The 16,155-nt window shown below is 46.4% G+C and overlaps 1 pseudogene across 1 annotated transcript; it reads right to left on the bottom strand.

Annotated features, from left to right (window-relative positions):
• Positions 1-1,852: 1,852 nt before the first annotated feature.
• On the bottom strand, positions 1,853-14,674 carry LOC123148409 (mitogen-activated protein kinase 10-like; annotated as a pseudogene). The gene is made up of 18 exons (XR_006473814.1): positions 14,079-14,674; positions 13,777-13,922; positions 12,524-12,651; positions 12,327-12,430; positions 12,083-12,210; positions 11,721-12,002; positions 11,479-11,661; positions 11,262-11,361; positions 9,492-9,624; positions 6,101-6,509; positions 5,062-5,189; positions 4,913-4,972; positions 4,278-4,427; positions 4,022-4,177; positions 3,684-3,895; positions 3,496-3,594; positions 2,754-2,899; positions 1,853-2,661 (listed from the first exon to the last, which is right to left on the bottom strand). The product of XR_006473814.1 is annotated as a mitogen-activated protein kinase 10-like (transcript).
• Positions 14,675-16,155: the final 1,481 nt, after the last annotated feature.

The following is a 16,155-nucleotide window of genomic DNA, read 5'->3' as shown; positions in this document are numbered from 1 at the left end:
CCAGCACATCAGTGCATGCACACACTTCGATCGATATTTACCCAGTGAACGAAATGTAAAAAAAAAAGTTGATTCCATCTTTCTCTCCTGTCATGTTTTCCATGTTTTTTTTAATATCAGTATAGACGCAAGCGCTCATACATACGCGCATACACTCACCCTATGAACGCACACACGCACACCCTACCCCTATGAGCACCTCCGAGAGACTGAGCCGACATGTCATCTTGAAATTTAGCCTCGTCGTCGACGAGAACGTCTCCTCCCACTGAAAGCGCACCATCGGAAATTCTGAAATAAATTCAGAAGGACTTGAACCCTGGTGGGCTGGGGATACCGTTGTCCCTCTAACCATCCAACTACAGGTTGGTTCGCCACATGTTCCATGTTGAGATGCATGATATGGGTGTTGCAATTTTTTTATAAATGCGGAAAAAAAATTGGACGTTTCACACAAAACAAACAAATTAATTAAGGTGACGCCTAGTTCTTATTCCTCTTGATCATTTTTTTTTGCGGGGTTGAGAAGGGTCTTAAAAAAAGAAAGAGCACGGCCCAAAAAAGTACTTTGTGTGAACAGTAAAATCCCAAAAAAAATTAATAAACATTCAAAAAAGAATTCTGTTTTTTTAGCAAATCAGTGACAAATGTTCCGAATGCTGATTTCCATGAATGTTAGTCGATGATGAAACTTTGCAAGCATTAAGAACATTTGTCAATGTTGCTACAAATAGAATTCAGAATTTTTTTTCAATTTTTTTGGATTTTACTGTTCAATCGAACTCATATGAGCTAGAGCTCAAATCATTCGCATCCAGAACATGACATGTATATTCATGAGAGTGATGGTCAGAGGCAGTGACGGATTCAAGACCCAAGCCGGGGGGGGGGGGGGGGGGGGGGGCTGGGCCCGAGGCATGAAGAGTAAGTACTTCGTTCGATGTAGCATCTTGGGCACTTTAGCGGCACTGTAGTAGGCCCGGGGCTTGGCCCAATCCTGGCTCTGACCCTGGTCAGAGGAGTACACCACACCACTCCTGACCATCGCGTTGAGGCACCATGCACCCTATATATTTTTGTACAAATGCGATCTAAAAACATATGAATCCCAAAACAAAAGAACCAGAAATTACAAGACTGAGATCTCATAACTCGTTGAATTTCTGCATTCTTAATCATAAGAAATGTGCGAACAACTAGAGTTTTTCAATTTGTTGTTGGTAGCTTACCAAGCTGGCCGCTTGGTCATGACATTAGAATTGCGCATATTTTTATTTGTGGAACTATGCAATGTGTAACTGGTACATGAAAGATCTAGAAACCAGAAAACAAAACAAAACAAATTATCCGAGCTAGCCTTGCCCTCGCCGCCGGTCGACATCGCCCAAGGCCGCCCCGTCCCTCCCCGCTCGCTGGTCGCTTATGAGCTGCTCTCCCTCCCCATCTCTCTGTCTCCTCTGTTCTCCTCTTCTCTTTTACTCAAGTGATGCGTATGAAGGCTTGGATGGCTAATTGTGGACGGATGTTTACGTATGCAAATGGGCTAACAGTGAATGGACGTATTTGGATTGATGTGCTAATAGTGAATGCATGTAGTTTCTTAGTGTGCTAACAGTGGGCAGTTTTGATGACAATGGTGAAATTTTGCTCTCTGTAGTTGTTATTGTTGCTACTGTCAATGCAATTTGGGATAGTGATACTGGCTTTAGTAGATTATAATTTTGACATGAACATTTTAGATAGAGAAAGTCAAGGGGCCCAGAGCAAATTTAATTTTGACATGAATAATGTAGATGCAGAAACTCAAGGGCATTGCAGTTTCAGTCTAAGGGCAACTATTTTTCCGAGCAAATGAATCATATGATGATGATCAATGGACCATCATCCCTTTAATCAATTAATCAGTCTGTTGGATAGTAAGCAGTAGCACAGTACAGACTTCATTTCTGTGTTGAGTTGACCTGTCTCCAGCCGGCCGCTAACCAGCTAATTAATTTTCATTTGCACCTAAATAAACAGCTCGTCTGGCCACATCCGTCCCTCCGTCTTTTGTGTGTAGCCTAGAGACGACTTGGAAGAGGATTTCGCACCTACTATCTCTGTATGCCTTCGCCGCCGTCGTCGTCGTCGGACGATCCTCATCCGCCAACTTATTTCAGGCCAATGCCTCCCTCCGGTTGCTACTGTTCCGGCCGAAGGGTCTAGGTACGCGCCGCTGCCGCCTTCTTAGCCGCTAGTAAGTCGTCGGCATGCCAAACGGCACGGCGCCCACCTTCCTGTGGGCGCCCGTGGCACCGGCCGATGCCGCGGCGGCGGCGACGATGCCGTTGAGCGACCGCGTGTATATGTCGGTGGTCTCCACTGCCAGTCTGTCCAGCGGGCCGTTCTTCTGCCCCGTCGGTAGGTGTCGATAGGGGGGTGCTCTCATGGCCGGAGCAGCAGCAGCAGCATTAGGCGCCGTGCCTTTGGTGTACCCACCACAGGCATAGCCCCCCATGGCCTGTGGTATCCCAGCACCAGCACCAGCACCAGGAGGTGCTTGATGCTGATATTGCCCATACATTTGTGGGATCTGCTGCTGAGGAGGGCATCCTGGGCTAATCGTCGGCCTGCTTGCCGCGTCATAAGGTAACGCTGAACCGGCAGCTCTCCGCGAAATCACTGCATAATAAGAAATAGTCTTAGAAATGGGAGACATTATGCTTCAAGTAAATGACAACAAAACATGTATAAAAAAATGGACGAGGGCGTACCTGCTTGTGCCGCGTGTGAAGCCTGAGAAGCACCGTGACCATTCCCAGCATACCTCCCTGTCTCCGAGGAAGTTTTGTTGCAAGGCTTGCCAAAGAGCGGCCGAGTGTCCTTCGCGGGAATTGGAGTCGAGTGAACAATAGTGGACCTGCAAAAACAAAGATGCTTATCAGCAATAACACAGGCTTACCTTACTAATATTAAAACATATAGTGATGAAAGGCATACAGGTGTGCTAACTGAGTGGCAAAAAAGCAACCAAATTATTAAGTGGGTCTCGAGTATCAACATTCTGAACACATACTGATTAAGCCATCACTTAGATTTCAAACAGAACCTCGACTAACAAAGTGATGATAAAGTATCGCACAGGACCTAACAATCTGATCTGATAACCTACATATATCAATTGTAACCCCAACTCTGATGAGAAAACCGGGTATTAAGTTCCCAGTCACTTCACTCTCAAGTTTAAAATAGATTACAGTAGTAGATCTTTGAACTCCTGTGATCACGTAGATCCCAGTCACTTCACTCTCAAGTTTATATAGCCCAGTTCACTATCCAGATAAAATCAAATCTAACCAAATTCATAACATGATAATTATCCCATTATTTGAAACTCAATCCATCTTAATATGAAGCAAAGGAGCAGTGCACTTCAAAGTGAGCCATTAGCATTATGTGCCAGTGATATGGAAGGAAAAGAAATGAACAAAAGAAAAGAGTACGATGCAACATTACCTAGGAAGAGATGCATGTTTTCTATCTGCTGGGACTACAGGGCCGCTGCCATCGCTTTCTTCAAGATGAGAGAACTGCTTCTTGAAATGATCGACAGCACTGACAAACATAACCGCGGAATATTGCTGTCAGTAAGAGTTGACACAATGAACAGAAATGACGGAATAGAAACATAGAAAAACTAAAACCTTGGGTAGAGAAAGGTTGTCCTCTCTGTGCCATCAGTGTAGCTCTTCAGCAATTGCGGATGATATTCCAATATCTCCTGGAATATCAGCTCCCTTATATCATCCTTTGACACTCTGCTGTGCTCAAAGTCAAACTCCATTTTTCTGATTGGCTGACAGGATGGTTCTCTCTCTGGCTTGGAAAGGCCTCTAAAGTATGGATCAGTCAATGCCTAACAAAATACAAACATTGAAGGAAACATTACAACTTACTCCATATAAATATATAACAAACTAATGCTGCAAACAGAGAGAAGAAACCAAGGCATCAGAAAGACAAAATAGCACCATAAGACTACCTCTTCCGCAGTTGGACGGTCTTTTGGATCAAAGGCTAATAGCTTCTCCAAGAGTTTAACTCCCAAAGGATCTGCATTAGGAAACTTCTGAGAAAATGGGACCGGGTCTTTCTTTCTCATACTGCTCAAGTACCTTCTTGCTTTCTCATTTCGGACCTAGGAAAAAACAAAAATAATAGAGTCAAACGTTGGGCTCGCTGATTACGCTTACCAGATCAACTAAATATATATTCTTCCCCTGAATTTAGTAGCGTACCCGAGAAATTGTATCCATTGAAGGTGTCCCTAGGAGATCAGTCATTAAGTCTAACTGATGGACAACATTTTTACCAGGAAACAAAGGCTTTCCTGTCAGCACCTCAGCGAAAATGCACCCAATGCTCCAAATGTCAATGGCAGGTGTATACTGCATTTTGGGGTGAAACAAAAATCCAAAATAGATTAAGAACATGCATGTGATCAAAATCCTGGAAATTACGGAAGATGCTTTTACTGTTCTTGGAAGTAAGAGAAATTCACATGTAGTCAAAGTTACTATTCAAGAGGAAAGTGATCAAGTATTCGTGTAGAACATAGGATGAACAAATGTTAAGATCAATTCATGAATGAAATTAGGCCATAAAATACAAAAGGATAGAAATGACAGTGAACAGATCTAATCTATACTATAGATGGAGAAACCATAACTATAAAACATAGGATGAACAGGTACATAGTGCATTTTAATTTTCACCATAAACATTTGCCTGTTACAGCTCACAGTTCAATCAACTCATGCTAGAACAATTGTAAGCATCTTCTTTGTTACACTATAAGCCTGTCAACAGATTAAGAACCTAGTTCTTTTCTTCATTTTTTAATAAGCACAAAGCCATGAACTCTAAACCTCACCTTTGTGAAGAAGGATCCGCAGAGCTCTGGAGCTCTATACCATCTTGTCGCGACATAATCCTGCAGGGATTATGCATAATATCTATAAATTATGATACTTCATCAAAAATCTGCTATAAAAAACATAAATTGAGTTTGTACTAACATACCGTCCAGAAGACAGTTGTTGGGGTATCGTTGAATGCAACTCGTGCTAGTCCAAAATCACATATCTTCAGTTTGCAGTTAGAATTTGCCAAAATATTCTTGGGCTTCAGGTCACGATGGTAAACACTAGCTGCAGTCATATGAACTCCTTATCAGCAAAAAAAAAGTGGTAATAAAAATAGAATACGCAATCAAGTAACGTTTTCTACAGTGTATCACTGAAAAACATTGGGGTGCAATTTCTGGTAGTGTCAATTCAACACCATGACAAGCTTTTTGATGGCAAGTAAGTGGAAAAGATTTCCAACGAGCAATCAAATTACAGAGTCTTGGCTAGAGCGCCTACAATATAAAAGGGATAAATAATGAACAAAACACCAAAAATAATTCATTTGAAGAGGTGAACAAAGGTTGCATCAGATAATGGTCTGGTACTTATCTTGACTGCTACTCCCTCCGTTTCATAATTATTGTCATTGTTTTAGCTACGGGATGATCTACGGCCTCAAAGGGAAAAAAAACAATTCAAGAAATTCAGAGAATGCAGGCTAATATATGAATGGATTTAATATGGTCATATTTTAAAAATGCTGATAAAGGATGATACATATCTTAATAATAGTGAAGTAGTAATGTGTAGCACAAAGCAAACGGAGAAAGATGCAACTGAAGGTTGAGAGATGATAATACACAGGATTTAATATCAAATGATAAACCCTGTTGTTAACTTGGTTGACTACACGCGAAGCAAGTCACACTTTGGCACTTAAAGAATCAACTGTTACTGAGGATCTGTTGACTAAACCGCAGTGTATATTATCTAGTTCTGCACACTGAGGAAACCATAACTGACCCATCATTGGACTTTTTAATATTGAAGAGCAAGCCTCTGGGGGGGAGTGTTTGATAGGCAAGTGAAAAAGAGATGAAAAGAGGATCTGACCTACTACACATGATTGTAAACTAAAACACACACCACCTTCAGGGTAAAACATTGTTTTCTAAGCAACAACAGTAGACTTGAAGGTAACGATTTCTCACCAGTATGAATGTATTTGAGGGCTCGGAGTAGCTGGTAGAGAAAGAACTGGTAGTGCTCTTTCGTCAAGTCATCGTTGGCCTTAATAACTTGGTGGAGATCAGACTCCATGAGCTCAAAAACAACGTAGATGTCCTTGAAGTCCTTTCTGGAGGGAGGCAGCATAATGTGCTTGATCTCGACGACGTCGGGATGCCGTAGGAGCCTCAGAAGCTTGATCTCACGGAGGATCCGCGCGGCGTCGGAGGTATGCTCGAAGATATTGTGTATCTTCTTGATGGCCACTTTCTGCCTGGTCTGCAGATCAAGGGCGGAGCACACAACCCCGTAGCTCCCCTTGCCGATGACCTCCTGGATCTTGTACCGGTTGGCGTCGCCGTACTCAGTGAAGAAGTCCGCCTCCGCCGAACCCTGCAAAACATGGATTGCACACACTGAATGAATCAGCAAGCGCTCAACACCCAGCTGCTAAAACAGAGAGAACTTTAAACGGTTGATCCGGGGAGCTGAGACGGCACAATGATTGCTGTGGTGGGGGTTGGAGGAATCATTGGAGACCGACAGGGATTTGGAGTGGCCACATTGCAACGGAACCAGCCATTGAGAAAAGCCACAGCACCGGCAAGCAATCAAACAGTTTAAAACTTTTTGTGCCACTGAACGCCGGTTGCTTGCTGTTGCTGGCGGGCATCTGCGAGGACTCCAACAAGGATTAAAATGTAGTACAAGCTTTGCGCGCCACCGACGGGCAGGCAGGGGAAAAGGGGCATCTTGCGGACTTCGTCTAGCGTTTGGCATCTGGATTCAGGAAGCGGCGAGGAGGCGGTCAACTTTGCCATGTGAGGCGCGGGCTGTCTGCAGCTCATCACGCGGTGCTGCCGTATTGGATTGGAACCGACGGCATTTGACTGCTAACTTTTACTGACGGAAACAGCAGATCAGAGATTTCGGCGGCAGGAAGGGTTGCCGGCGCCGAAAAAGCAACAAAAGTAGCCAAGAATCTGTCAAAGAGGTTTGAATGAATTTGAAAACAGGGCAGGGCAGCGAGGATTCAGAAAACGCTGGGTCGCCGGCTTCGTCCTGGATGGAACCGAGACGGGCAGCGGGCATCGACGCCGCAAGAAGAGGCGCAAATCATCTTGCTCATACTAGACGCATGAGGAGGAGGGGGGAGGGGGAGGGACGGCTCGGAAGTCGGAACCCACCTTGCTCCGCTGCGCCTGCTGCATTGCCGCTTGCCGGGCGGGCCGATCTGCGCTCCAAGGCCGCTCCGGAGACCGGAAACCGGACCCCTGCCCTCCCGCGGCGCCGGACCGCCCGCCTCCCGGTCGGCCGAGCCGCCCGCCAAACTGACGCGCCGCGGCGGCCGATGCCGGGCCCAAGGTGCCGGCGGGGAGCGAGGGATGGGTGCCGGACGGACTCTTCTGGCCCGATCTGGCGGCGCGCCGGAGACGGGAAGGGAGGGGAGCGGGATGCCGGAGTCGGGGAGGGGAGGGGGGAGGTAGATTTCTTTCTCTTCTTTGTGAATGTCTGCCGACTTGCCGTTGTTGTTTGTTGGTTTTAATCGGGAGAGAGAGGGAGAGGAGATGCGTTGCGTCTGGGCCACATGCCATGGGCTGCGGCCTGCGGCTGCCGGTGCGGTGCGGTGCTCGTTGGACTCCTCTGCGCCGTCCGATCCGCATCTCTGCTTTATCCACCGCTCATCTACCGGTGGTCTGAGTTTTAAATCAACCGAGGGGATAAAACTTTACATAATAATATTATTAGCAAGTTATAAGAATAGAAGACTAGTGAAAGGTATCACAGGAGTTTCACCAACCAGAGGGCTATATGGAAAACATAGAATCAGTTACGGTCGTTTAGCGGGGGTTGCATTGTCCGTCGTATCGTTATGTGCACTCTGTTACACTCTGTTGTAATGCTGCAGATTTACGAGACATTCTATTAGATTCTCTATTCATAACAAAGATTGGAACCTTGGAAATAAATGCCTAAAGCCTTGCAATGGTTGGAGCTTCGCGTTGGCAATCGTGAATAACAATAGCATTGGATATCTATCTGCTTGGCTCTTGGCGATATCGAAGCCCCGCTTCTACCTCCTTAGGGGGTCCAACATTTTTTCCGATCAGTGGTATAGCACTTCACAGTTCAATTGCTCTCTCGAGCAGCGACAGAGCCAGTGGTGGGTGGGTCGGGGCCATGGCTCCCCCCATATAAATTGCTTTCCTAGAAAGAACTCTATATTGTTCGCACAAAATGGTATAAATCTACATGCTTGGCTCCCTTCAACCTTTTACCTCTTCTACTATAGGCCCCCTTGCAAAAGATTCCTGGCCCATGCGTGCTCTTGGGGCATACATAATCTAGGTCGCATAGCGATCTTCGAGTATAAGGAAAATCATACATGCATGTGCTCATCACCGCGAGCACGCACCCTCTGATCACACACGCTTCATACAACAAATGTGAGGGGGTAAATACGCAGATCTTGACGAGCCTACCTTGTGTCCACGCCTTGTCATCTCGTCCATCCTTCCCCTAAATCGGCCGGTTGGCATTTGTCAGTTCCATTCGTCATACACTTTGAATGACTAAGTCACCGTTCGATGTTGCATGTACATGTACCACCCGGTTGTTGCTTCAGCGACTTCCAAACTCCAGAGAGAACTCGGGAGGTCCCCCATGGCGCTAGTGAAGCAGCCGATGGCCTAGCTAGATCATGCAGCTCGACGCACGAGTAGCGTAACACGATGCAGTACCCCTCCTGCATGACGAAGCCTAGGGATGCAAATTTGGAACCTTCAGGGGTAACCCTCTGGCCTCCTTAGGGTTTTTTTTCCAGGAAACTTTCGATCTATTCATCTTCAATCATGGCAGCACAGCGAACACCAGAAATAAAAAAACTTACATCTAGATTCGTAGACCACCTAGCGACGGTTGCAAGATAACCCTCTGACCACCTTAGTTCAATTTAGATGAACTAAACATTCAATTTGGGCCGGAAATTCTGAAAACCTGGTTCATTCAGTTGAATCGAGGAGGGGTCGAGGGTACTACCCTACGGGTTTCAAATTTGTATATGCTAAAAAAAAGGCCTGCCCGCGTGTGATAGTAATGATTGTAGTGGAATGTTTTACATTATTAGTTAACATACATCATTTTTCAAAAAAGGAACAAGAAAATGAGCAAGCCAGAGTTGCTGAAGTAGGTTTGGGGTAGGTCTCATGTGACGGGCGCTCGCTCACCATCTTTCTCTCTCTCTCTCTCTCGTCGGTGCAGTTGCAGAAATTAGGTGGCGGGCGGGCGTCCGTGACGGAATTGAAACGCCAGCTAAAATAACCCGTCCGTGCCTTGAAAGGCACACACACAACACACATGCGGCTTTGACTTAACCTTCACGATCCGATCAGACGGTACGTACCATCTGCCTTCCTTCCTTCCTTCCGTAGTGTGTAACGTGTAAATAAAAGAACACCATCACGTTCATCTGCCTGCACCGTCACGTGGAGGAGATGAATGAATCCATCTACTGATAATAATTCTACTACCCAACCCAGCCCAGTCCCTCCTCCCCAATGATTCTCCAACATTGTACGTACAATATGACAGCTCCACGCGTTAGGAGAATCTAAATGAATGGATAGCAGCAGTAGTTGCATCAATTTTACCTCCTCATGCCATTATCCATGTACATCACAACGATGGAGGGTCGCTTCAATGGTTGTAGTCGTCGCTACGTGCCTTATGGATATGAATGTTTTTTTTTATTTGTCGTACTGCCACAATTCGAGATGAATAGATCAAAAGTTTTTTTTAGAAAAAAAACAAAGTGTTTTGATCGCGGTGCGGCTAGATGGAAGTAGTAAAGCGACGGCGAGCGGCGTTTGCATCTCCGTCGATCTCGTCATTAAGAACCGGCCGTTTAGACGGATCGACCTCGCCGTCCGTCCGTCCGTCCGTCCGTCGTCGGCGACTCGTACCGGTGGTTAATCAACCGATTAATTAACTGGTTAATTGGGCGCCACCGACGGAGAAGCAATGAGAAGGAGTAGTAGTAATAGAATACGCCTACTTGGAACGGGAGTATCCTATCCTAACATTCACGAGTATTTTTCCTTTGTCTTGCTTTGTTTTGTGAGGCAAAAAAAGTGAGCATCACTGGCCACTTGTTGCTGTATTTTATTTTGTAATATAAAAATAAAAATAAAAGAGCATTTAATTATTGGAAGAAGCGGAAAGGAAGGAGAAGGTGCGGCCACCGACGATAACGTGCGCCATGTCCGTTCGTTTACGCTCAGCTGGATCCATCCGACCCAACCGCCCGTCCGTCCGGCATCTACCACTACTTCACTTCTGAACCACACGAGTGTAAAGAGATAATAAAAAGTTGCCTTTCGGGCAAAGACAAATTGGAAGAAAGAAGTTTTCCTTTTGATTTTTATTTAAGAACTATACTTCAATTTTTCAGTCTAGTTGCATGGTCATCATATAGAATTTGTTTTCTTCTTCATCATCCTCTTTTCCGTGGAAAACGATGTTCTACAAACCCTCGGCCTCTGTATCGAGCGGTCAGAAATGCACTACGTATGTAAACTCTCAGCAGAAAAATATGAACACCGGACATGTTAGCGGTCCATAAATAGCGCACACTAGGTCCCTCGCAAAAAAAAAAGGTTTCACGGCTCATGTTAACTCATGTTCATACTCGATGTAAAGAGATAAAGATTTGCCTTTCGGGCAACCAAATATTGAAGCAAGAAAAATTCCTTTTAATTTTTATTTAAGAAATATACTTGAGTATTTCAATCTGGTTGCAAATTGCGAGGTCATCATATAGAATTCGTTTCTTCTTCTTCATTGTCACCTTTTCCGTGGAAAACGATGTTCATACAAACCCTCGGCCTCTCCATCGAGCGATCAGAAATGCATTAGGTATGTAAATTCTCATCAGATGATTTCAAAGCAGAAAAATACGAACACACGTCTCAGCGGTCCAGAATAGCGCACGCTAGGTTTTACAGGGCATGTTAACTCATGTTCATACTTCCGACTGTAAATAAACGGAATTACATGTTTTTCCTTTTCACCGGAAGAAAAAGAATAACTACTGCTATCTTATGTTATACTACTAATTAAAAGAACAGCTCCATCTTTCGCATATACAGTGGATATATTTACCTTGCACTTACACGATATGCAAAAAAATAGACGGCGTTTTTGGTGACCTTGTCGCACCGACCATCTCCGAGAAATCGACATGATACTGGCAAGCAGGGTTTCAGTACAAGCTAACCCGGGCCCACCTGCAGGCGCACCTCATCTTCAGACAGGCCAGCTGAATGATCCGTCCATCCTCTAGTCGATCCTCTCAAGGTTGTACTTCACCATGTTCTCAAGGGCGGTCCTGAAATGGCTCCTGGGGAGGCACTGCAGGTTCTGCAGCGCCAGGTCGCCCTTCTCCTTGGCCAGCTCCTGCGCCCGCCGTATCCCGCCGCTTTTATGTACCAGCTCCATGGCAGCCGACAGCGAGCCCGTGTCGCAGAACTCCGAGTCGATGATCTCCCTCAGCTCCGGCGACTCCTGCAGCGCGAAGATGACCGGGGCCGTCAGGTTCCCCTTGGCCAGGTCGCTCCCCGCCGGCTTGCCCAGCTGCTCCGCCGACTGCGTGAAGTCGAGGATGTCGTCCACCACCTGGAACGACAGCCCCAGGTTCCTGCCGTACTCGTACATCTGCTCGCATACTGCGGTGCTCACCCCGCTGAATATGGCCGCGGACCTCGTGCTTGAAGCGAGCAGGGAGGCCGTCTTGTAGTAGCTCTTGAGCAGGTAGTCGTCCAGGGTGACGTCGCAGTCGAACAGGGTCGATTGCTGCTTTATCTCCCCACTAGCAAAGTCCTTGATCACCTATGAGCACACCAATGGTTAATAGAAGTCGTATATACGATTTTACAGAAGAGGATGAGGTTTACTGAATCCTTCAGTACCTGGCTGATGAGCTTTATAACCTCAATGTTCTCTAGGTTTGCGAGAAACCAAGAAGATTGTGCAAACATAAAATCGCCAGCAAGCACCGCTATCCGTGTTCCGTACAGCTGATGGATGGTTTCTTTCCCTGTGAATAACATTGATCTGGTTTAGAACAAAAATTCCAATTTATCGATCCCCTAATTAAACCATTCCAATATGATGAATGAATAAGGAAGAAAAGGAAGGATTATTTTTATGTACCTCTGCGCATTCCACTATCATCTATGACATCATCATGTATTAAACTCGCAGTGTGAATCATTTCTATGATCTCTGCCAAGCGTTTATGTTCTGTAGTTAGCTCCCTGCAATGCAAAAGTGTAAAGGTCTGAGTGCATAGTTCTTATAAACAAAGATTATTAGAAACGGTAAGGCTTCAACAAAGAAGAGGAACTTACGACAAGCCAGCTACTTCCGCTGTTGCTCTGGACACCAGAAAAACCAATGCTGGTCTTAATCTCTTTCCACCAGCACCAAAAATTTGTTCTGCGGCAGATACTAAAACTGGATTTTCTGCACCAATAAGCTATTGAGGTTGTGTCAGCTACTTAGTAGTTATTGTGGAAAACAGGAGCTAGTCTACAAAAACCGTATGTCAAAAACTAGTGCAGAAATGCATATTTATCTTTTGATATGTGCTCTGAAGTTTATTTTCTTGATCTAGCAAACAGAGATTGCCTATTCACAAAAAGGCCAGCTACTCACAGCTCCAAGTCATCAAATACTGGCCATTACATAATTAGAATCTGGACGGTTTGAAAGGCGTGCACAAGTAGGAAGCTGTCTCTGTCTTTAGTCATGTCTATAGGCTGTAGTCAAGTGGATTATGTGCAATCCCCTTCTAAAGAACAGTTAAACCGTTGCACCACGCTTGCGCACAGCAAACTATGACGTCTTATTTTTCTTTTAGGCCCAACAGTATATGTCCCTTTTAATTTTATGAACTTGGAATAATTCGTGAAATCATAGTAGCTACTGCATGATTTTCAATCCATTGATGTAATGTGCGTCAATGTCTCTATTTGTGTGTGTGTGTGGTGGGGGGGGGGGGGGACTAAAACTCCCTTATAAGAGCGTTTGTGACACTACTAGTGTTAGTGTCAAAAACGCTCTTATATTATGGGACGGAGGGAGTAGCAATTAAGACTGCAGTACTGTTAGTTTGCTAATAAAAATTAACACTATCCAAAGCTGGGTTTAATCACAGCTCCTTCCCAATCCGAGATTGAAGTTGAAAAAGAAAGAGCACACACATCAAAGTTGAAGCCATACACCTAGAAACCTAGCAGAATCTCCTTCAAACTGAGGCCCTCCACCTTATCTTTTGCAGGTGTACACTAATTGGACTGAACTTGCATGTGTTCTGTATTCACATTTGTTTTCTACATGGTATAAGGAATTGTAATCGATTTCAGGACCAAGGAAACCCTGGCTAGTAACAGAACTGGCGCAGCGTATTTCGGGGGAACTTCCCACCCACAGTTTCATAACATGATCAATGAGAGCTTCTGTCAAACAAACTCTGAAGAAGGAAACTACACATTCATACGTCTACAGCCTACACAACACAGGGGTGCATCTTCTCCAAAGCAATTTTAATTTGGAGCGAGCTATAGCAAAGAGAATGTGACCTCGGGAAAAAGGCGCTCACCGATTTGAGGTTGTTGTTGAGCTTGAGCAGGTCATCCGAGACGACATCCAAGAGCGAAGCGATGGACACGCGCTCGGGGAGCCTCGCCGCCCCGGCCGCCGCGCTGGCAATGGTCTCAGCCGCCGGCACGTCGATCGCCGCGAGACCTGCACAGACGAATTTTAGTACCCCAGCTTCACTCCCAGCAACGCTGGTACCACAGGCAGGACGTGTGCTGCGTAGTGTGTTGTACTGAACGTCTCTGAACCAACCAGCAGAGATAAGATAAGGCATGGTAGTAAGAGAGACAGAGACGCACAAACCTGTCTGGCTGGGTGCGGCCACGAAACAAACACATGGCGCGCGCCGCCTGGGCGCCGGGCGCGCGGCCCAGCGGCGGCAGCGGCAGGCGGCCAGCAGGCCCAAATCCACGGCGTTCCGGCTCATGTGCATCCTCGGCGAGCTCACAGACAGCATCTCGGCAAGCTCGCTCGCTCGCTCGCCCACCAATATCCAAGAACCTAGGCTCCAACGACGCAGGCCAGCTCACGCGCTCGGAGCTCCCAAGAACCGCAAAATCTCTGGAGACCAGCAGCCTCTCTTGTCCTTGTATGACAGCCGCGGGAGAAGGAGTGATGCTGGCTGGCTGGCGATTGGTTGCGTGCGAGAAAGAGAGAATCTTGCCCAATTTGGTGACGATGCCGCCTTTCTTGCCCCTTGTGCTTGCGTGGAGAAGGAGAGACGGGGAGGAATTGGATGGAGGCTGGCGGCTCCGGTGGGGGAGTGGTGGTGGTGGTGGGAGAGGGGCCGTGGAGGGAGGTTTTAAAATGTGGAGCCTGCGGAGGAGGAGAAAGGGGGATTTGTGGATCCACGAGGGCCATAGAACCCAAGCCCTGATCACGAGCGAGCCAAGCAGCCGATGCCTGACCGTGTGTGCGTGCGAGAGAGAGAGGGCTCTATCACCTCCGAGTTCCGATTTTGACTTGCTCCACTGCCTTTTGCTCTTTGGTCCTTGAAAAGATGTGGTTTTGCACCGTTGCCGTCGTGCGTGGCTTAAAGTAAATTTTAGGTACCTACACGTGAAATAACTATCGGATTATTTCAGGGGTGAATGTTGGAAGTTTGACCTAGCGGCGCGACCCCACTCATCATGGTCCGGCGCAGAAGAGATTGATGGCATAAGGACTGTGTGGGGGTAGATCTAGGCATCGATAGCCCGACCTGGAAAAATCGTTTTGGGGCCTATCTCGGACTTGAGAAGAGAGTTGTTTTGGGGCTTCGGAGGCGGGTTCGGGCTTGCGTTTTGATTATTTGAACTTGTTCTGGCCCGACAAATGCCTAGGTCTAGTGTGGGAGGAAGAAGAGAAGAAGGAGAAGGGAAGGGAAGAGAGGTGGACTAACACTACCTGTCGTGGAATTGTCACGTCAGATGTCCTAATGAAAGGACTTAGTCGTGGAACCATCACAACTAGGAAGCTTAAAGGGGTTAATCGGGACAAAGGACACGAGGTTTATACTGGTTCGGCCCCTTACGGTGAAGGTAAAAGCCTACGATCCAATTTTGAGTTGGATTGGTTATGACTCGATAACTAGGGAGCGAATCGCTTGACCTAGCCCTCGATCTGATGTTACTTGCCCTGAACCGCCGCCGGGTCGTCCCTTTATATACAGAGGTAGACACCCAGCGGCTCACAGAGTCCCGGCCGGCTCATAAACAGTGTCCGGCTCAATCTCTTAACTATTCTTGCCTTACAATACAAGTCACGTACATATGGCGGTTTATCACTACGGGCCTTAAGTCGCCTCTGGGCTTTGGGCCCTTAACTGAGCCGCCATCTTCAACATTGGTTGGGCTTCAAGAATACTTGTGGGTATAACCCGGCCCCTCCTGGGCGGGTCATACCAATAGTTATATCCCCAACATTAGGCCCCAGATTGATTTGGATTGGTTCATGTCAATCTTCAACACTTTAAGAAAAAATCTTCTGCTCTTTACTTATGAAATTTTCGTAACCCGCCATGAGGTCATCCTTTGGATTTGTGGTAACCCACCATGACGTCACCTGCCATAAATGCACATTTTGTTCAATGTATCCCAACGGATCTTTATCTTGATGACCATCCCGAAAATCGAGGCGTCCTTGTAGTTGGATAACTTATGTTTTTCGGCTTCCTTGTTTTTCGCGCTCTTTTAGTGGTCCTTCCTTATAAATAGACCCGACTAGGTCTTTCTTCATTCTTCCCTTTCTTCATCTTCTTCCTCTCACTCCCAACTGTCGCTTGAGCTCCGCCGCCGCCGCAGCTCACCTCGTCTCCGTCAACCTTGGCCGGTGCATCGACCTAAATCCGACCAAAGAACGGCGGCGCCCCTCCGCAACAGATCTGCCGCTGTAAGTTCTC

This window comes from Triticum aestivum, chromosome 1B, assembly GCF_018294505.1.
Source record: "Triticum aestivum cultivar Chinese Spring chromosome 1B, IWGSC CS RefSeq v2.1, whole genome shotgun sequence".
Lineage (NCBI taxonomy): Eukaryota > Viridiplantae > Streptophyta > Magnoliopsida > Poales > Poaceae > Triticum > Triticum aestivum.
The sequence above is the reverse complement of the archived record's forward strand: the minus strand, read 5'-3'. Positions and strand labels throughout refer to the sequence as shown.